Raw genomic sequence first — 6,292 nt, 5'->3', positions numbered from 1 at the left:
AGCACATGATCGTTAAAAGAAATAAAAAAACAGAAAAGCGAAAGAGGAATTGGTGTGATTTTTGTGTGCAATTTATTTGCAAATAATTTAGGCAATTTTTATAATTAGTTATTATGGTGTACAGAAGTTTCGTTTTAAAAAAAATAACGAATTCTTTTCGACGAAAAAAAAAATTAAAAAAAAAGTGAATTCGTATATTAATTAAATAATAAGTTTACACAATTGTTTTACCAAAAAAACTGTAGTTTTTAGATTGATTTATTACAATTTTCAATTGTATTTACAAACGTAAGGATCGTTCTAGACGTATTGTGTATTTTGTCACTGATTCCTATGACATGTTAGGTAATTTTTGTGAGTAATTGTACATATAGTTCTCTTTTAATTAATTAATTAATTATTATTTTAAATCGAATGCATTTCAGAAACTCCGGCTGAAGTTGGAGTTTTGGAAATATGTATCTTTTGTTCACATAAAATTAGTGCTATTATTAATTTTATATTGAACATGAAAATTTAAATAGCTAAAATGTGACGACCGCTGGGAATAACAGAAAAATTATTTTCGTTAGTTTTTGTTTTCTCGCTGCCTTGCACTAATTTTATGTGAATTGAATTTTGAGACTGTCAATAACTGATTTTAGTATAAATATTGGTAATAAATACTGCAAAGTATTTGTACATAAATGTATGTTGTAGCCAATTTTACTCGTCATCAGTTTTAGGCATTAGTTGAGAAAGTTTTTCAGCTCAATTACAAAAAAAATAATAAATCGAAGAAGCTGCAAGCTCAAAACTGCATTAAAAATTTCAGGCAGCACGGAGATACCACCGTGATATTATTTTTAATTATCATTAATTAATTATACATAAATAAATTAGGATTATGTTCGTCGGTGGTCTTCGTGTTGCCCGTCAGTCAGCCTTTTTTGTTGCAACCATGTTTTTTTGTTTGTTTTTTTGTTTTTGTAACTACGTTTCCATTTTTCCGAGATCTCAGTCAGTTGTACATAAATTTTACTAATAATTGTAATCTTCCTTTTTAAGTATGGTCAGTCTATGTTAATGTCGACTTAGCATTCACTAATGTAAAAAATAAACAATGCTAAATAGCAACATCTGAGTATTAATATGTAATTGAAAATGTTTGGCATAAAGTTGTTTATATCTCTGCCTAATTACGAATAAGCTTTGTGTTTTAAATCTTGAACACATTGTACATGATTTAACATACAAAATCATCTATTTTAATTCCGAAATGAATACAAGCAGATTATTGCTAAACATATTTCTTAGTATTTAATTTTATGTTTAATTTAAAATCAATCATTACCCTATGTAAAGAATAAATCAATTGAACAATACTTATTTCGCTTCCACCAGTTAGTAAAACTGAAATATAAAAATGCGTATGTTTTTCAATTGACGGTACATGAAATCGTTCAGTAGTATTATTTATGCGTACACGTCTATCTTTAAATTCATTTTTTCTGATATTACAAAAACAATGGATTAACCTAAACTTAAACACAAAATGAGCCTTACAAATGCATATTTAACACCTGAAGTTGTTTTTTATGTTGAACCGTCTGTCTTTCTTTATACAAACATTTTAATTATCTTTCTGAAAATTCAAAACGCTTAATTAAAATGCATGCCTTCCATCAATTTTCATTTTATTCAATTTGAAAAACCCCCGCAGAAATAATTATGATTCTTGTCTACAGAGGGCGCAACGCGAATGCTTCCATGTTCTTTTCATCTTAATTTAATCTATGATATCTGATGACATTTATCCAACCTTTATCTACGATTTTTATAATTTGCAAATGGCTGTGTGATGAATTCGTGTTCGTAATAAGAAATTTAAAATTTTATTGTAAAAATTTCTGCTTAAAGTCATGTAATTGTCGAAATCTTAGTAACACTTGTTGTGGATTACAATATGTATATTGGTTTTTTTTGAAAGTAATTGTTTTCGTAGTGTTTCTTGTAGTATGTTTGCACAATACTAAATACCTACAGGGTTTTTTTCTTCGTAAGGTCCTTGATTTCATTAGATTTGGTTTGATTTGTGAAGTATGTACTACTTTTTACCGTATTGTAACATGGAGTAAGATGTTTTTTATTTTTTTGTAGGAAATGGAACTTCTAGTATATCTAGCAATAAGTGCTATTTTGAAACGCCTTCCTATCAATTACAACGTCTATGCCATGTTATAGTAGATACTGGAGTAAACAGTGAACTCTAAAGGTGAAAATTGGGCTCTAACTGATATGGACTTGAGCAAATTGGATGGAAACCTAGAATTGTCTGAGTTTGATTAACTGTTTCTGTAAGCAGAATAATTGGTCTGATTTTCAACTGTTTCTGGTATTTGCTTTATTCTTGATCCAGAATGATTTATACTATGATTTTATATGTTTCATAGACAGTAATTCTGATAGTGATAGGAACCATTCAACATTGCCTTTTAATATATTGTGCTGTTTTATTTCGTATACTGTTCATTTAATAAGGTATTTAATCTGTTTTTCTTGTGCTTTTAGCAATGTTTCTCTGGTGATTGGGATCGGAGCACACTCAAATTTCTTATACATATTCTGGTTCAAATCATTTTTCATGGAGTTCTTGCAGGATAGTATAGGTAATTAAAGTGATAATACACATAATAGGAGAATATTCATTTATAATTTTTTATATATATGTTCAAACAAAAAATTCATAAGGAGTTATGTAGAACCGACTAACTGAAATATTAAAAGAACAAAACTTTTTAAGTGGAATTTGTGTATGTCTTCATGTTTATTAAAAACAATGTATATTTGCAGTTCCAATATGAGCTAATAAGAAGTCAATGTAGAACACATTTACATATTGTTTATCTATTTTTATTTATTCTTAAAGACAAACAGTTTAAAATGGTAACTATTAAAAAGTCAGTAATGTAATATTAAAATTATAACTGTCCATTTGATCATTTCCAAAAAATAGTGTGGTAAATTCAGAGTTACTATTTAACATTCTGCTACTACCTTATTTGCATAATTATGTATATAAAAATTGTTTTGATTGTTTTAACAGGAATTTTAAACACACTCTGGACACCATGTGTAGTTGGGTAGTGATAGTAGAACTCATCCACATTTCATCCCAATATGGAACAGTGTCCTTTATCCACTGGAATTAGAAACAACAAGGGTATGTGCAAACTTTTAATTTATAAGATAAAATAAAAAGGCATCAACAAAGAGGTAATTGTTTTAATGATTACTAATCTTATTTTAGAAGAGTTTCTTTATTATTTTAAAAGCATTGTTTATTAAAAAGAAAAACAATTACCTATGGAATGCACATGTAAAGTAATTCACCAACAATTTTAATATTCCTGTTCACTATCGAAAGTACATTTATGTACAATTAAAATTTTAAGTTTGGTTTTCGGTTTTCTCTATTGAAACACTGTGGACACCTATGGACCCCCTGTGGACCCTATTATTGTTACTATTATTATGTGTTTAAATCGTTATTAAATGCACCTNTGCCGTTTTTATACTTACAAAGAGGACACTTTTTAATAAATTTAAAAAAGTTCTTGAGGAAATTTAACGTTTTATTTTTTAATTCGCAGCTATTTTGTTTGTAACAATTAAAGGACGAAATCGGCGTCATTTTAAAGATAAAGTCATATAAAAATTTTGATACAAATTGCACTTCATCAGCATGATGTGATCTTTTAAGTTTAACATTATTTTAAAGCGGATAAGAATACTGAGGAGGGGATATCTAAAATTCGAACTTCTAAAGATTAAGTATTTCCCGGGAAGTCCCGTATTTCAGACATAACATTAAACGTCCCACCGGGACAGACTCTGTCCTGTATTTAAACCTTAATTTAACTATTACGAAATCTATCGCACTACGGTTAATGTACTTGGCATTCCTTCAGAATGTAATGTTTTTAATAGAAAATAATAAAAAAGATAGAAGTTGATTCAATTAAAATTAAAAATAACAAATCTGGTGAATAATATTAAATTGCTCCAATAGATTTCGATTAAAACAATAAATGTATGTACATGGAGAAGGTAAAAAGGGCTGGAAATGTGGATAAGCAGAGCCCCACTCGCTTCTTTCTATTGGGCGTGGAAAAAATTAATTTGTGGAAATGGTAAGATATCATTAATTCTTTGATCAAATTATATTTACAAATTGATTTGTGATTTTCATAATCTTTTATTACATTTGTTTTTTTTTTTTTTATAATACTATTTTAAAACTTTCTAATTTTTCACACTTTTGAACTGTAGTAGTTATCTATTGAATTTCATAGTCAATTATTTGCTTGGTGGATGTCTTAATATAATAAAACATAATATAAAGCTAACGTTAAATTATTTCAACAGGATGTCATTTAGGTGGATCAGTTTCTAATAATTTGCTAATTAAACTGCATTAGTATAACTGAAGGCACCTATAAAATGTATTATGTATCTATCATAGGTATAGAAAGAATTTCATCTATAGGTCTTCCGGCTCGTCTGTCGTTTCATCTTGTCGATCTTGTCATTCAATTGTGATCGGTCCTCGAGAAGACGAATGTGTTACCATTTTTGCTGTCCATAAATGGAAACGTCGCCTGAAAGTAATTAGCCCTAATCTTTATTCGATTTTCATTTAATTTATTGTGTGGAATACGTTTTAGTTTAGTGATTGATTGGTTTCAATTACCCTCTCCGTCATTATATTTTGTCATGAAAAAATGTTGGTTTCGTGCTCTAATATCGAATCTGTCGTGGCATCTTGCCTGTACTCATCTAATGTAAATTTTATAAATTCTTAGTTTATTGGAGTTTGAATAGTTAGGGTTTTGTTAGAATTTTTAAATCTTGAAAACACGTTTAGGCGATGATTCTAGATTTTTCATATCGATGTGACCACGCCACGAAGATTGCTTTCGTTTTATAGCCAAAATATGTAAAATATTTCTTAGTAATATTATTCTGCTTTTAAAATTCCAAATTTCCTTTAAATATTTTTAACTTTTACCTTGTTATTCTATAGATTAGGTTTTAACGACTTTTTTTTCTGTAATATAGACTTGCTTTGAGATGACATCCTTGGATTCGATGGACAAACACTACTTAGAGATTTGTGACGATGAGACATATTTTTATTTCCTAGAATGCTTCTAATGAGCTGGTCATAAAATTCACAGGGTGCTAACAATGGTAATTATCATTAATAATATAATAATAAAAAATCTACTGGATATCCTATAACTAATATTAAATATTTTCAAGAGGTTTCCATTAAATCATAATAAACGTACAGGGAGAGACGGTAAATCAAATGGCCACGAAACGCGGGGAAGCAGAATCCCAATCACGCTTCTTTCTCTTGATCTTGGAAAGGGTAAGAAATCTTTAAATATTTTATGAAGTTGTATTTATGAAATGGATGCGATTTTCCAAATGTAGTGCTCCATTTGTTTGACAATAATTACCACTATAAGCTTTTACACGTGAATTGTAGTAGTTTTGTAAAAGTATTGATTTTGATAGTCTATTATTTAATTAGTGAACGTTATGGTTCTTAAATATTTTAAAATGAAGCTAACATAATATTGTTTCAACAGGATGCATTTAAACGTATTAAATGGACAAGGAGACAGAAAATAAGAAGAATTCAAAACCTGGAGAAGTGGAGTCCCTTTAATTTTCCCTCCCCTTGGGCGTGAAGGTGCAATTTCCAGAAAGTAAATGCAATCCGAATTACACTGATGCATAAAAGGAAGATTGCGGTGCGATGTGTGGCTTATTTCACTTATTTCCTTTCATCAGCATCTACTATTAAGAGGCACTTCTCTTTTGTCAGCACTTAGGAATAAAATTCGAGCACCGTATAGTAAACCTCAAGGTGGGTTATTGTTTTGAAGTTACTCAGTTTTCATAGTAATTTGCCACCTGTGGCATCTATGGTTTTACTTCTAACAGTTATCTATTGTTCACAGCATAAATCGATGTTATTGTGTATCTATGGGGTTCTCTTTTAACTATCCACTGTATGAATTGACATCGTGCATCTACGGTTATTTCTATTGCCTTTAACTTTTATCTATGACATGAATAAAGTTGACATTTCATCGCCATTTTATAATTTAGGTGTTTTACTTGCGTTTTTGTGCATTATTTTACTTAGTTTAAATCCCTTTTTTAATTGATTGTGTAACTAATACTCTTTTTTGTCCATCTCTACAGATCGTCTGACAAATGGGAGAGAAATAAAGTT

The 6,292-nt window shown here is 29.2% G+C and overlaps 1 long non-coding RNA gene across 4 annotated transcripts; it reads left to right on the top strand.

The window, feature by feature from the left end:
* Positions 1 to 6: 6 nt before the first annotated feature.
* LOC108741739 lies at positions 7 to 6,292 on the top strand. Of its 4 annotated transcripts, none has more exons than XR_003231980.1 (9): positions 7 to 2,079; positions 2,140 to 2,254; positions 2,551 to 2,648; positions 3,086 to 3,202; positions 4,529 to 4,646; positions 5,101 to 5,232; positions 5,305 to 5,416; positions 5,640 to 5,920; positions 6,262 to 6,292. It is a non-coding gene; the product is annotated as an uncharacterized LOC108741739 (long non-coding RNA). The 4 variants fall into 4 exon arrangements; XR_003231978.1 differs by having other exon boundaries at positions 2,140 to 2,336; XR_003231977.1 differs by having other exon boundaries at positions 2,140 to 2,374.

Source organism: Agrilus planipennis, unplaced genomic scaffold (genome assembly GCF_000699045.2).
Source record: "Agrilus planipennis isolate EAB-ADULT unplaced genomic scaffold, Apla_2.0 scaffold7, whole genome shotgun sequence".
NCBI lineage: Eukaryota > Metazoa > Arthropoda > Insecta > Coleoptera > Buprestidae > Agrilus > Agrilus planipennis.
The sequence above is the reverse complement of the archived record's forward strand: the minus strand, read 5'-3'. Positions and strand labels throughout refer to the sequence as shown.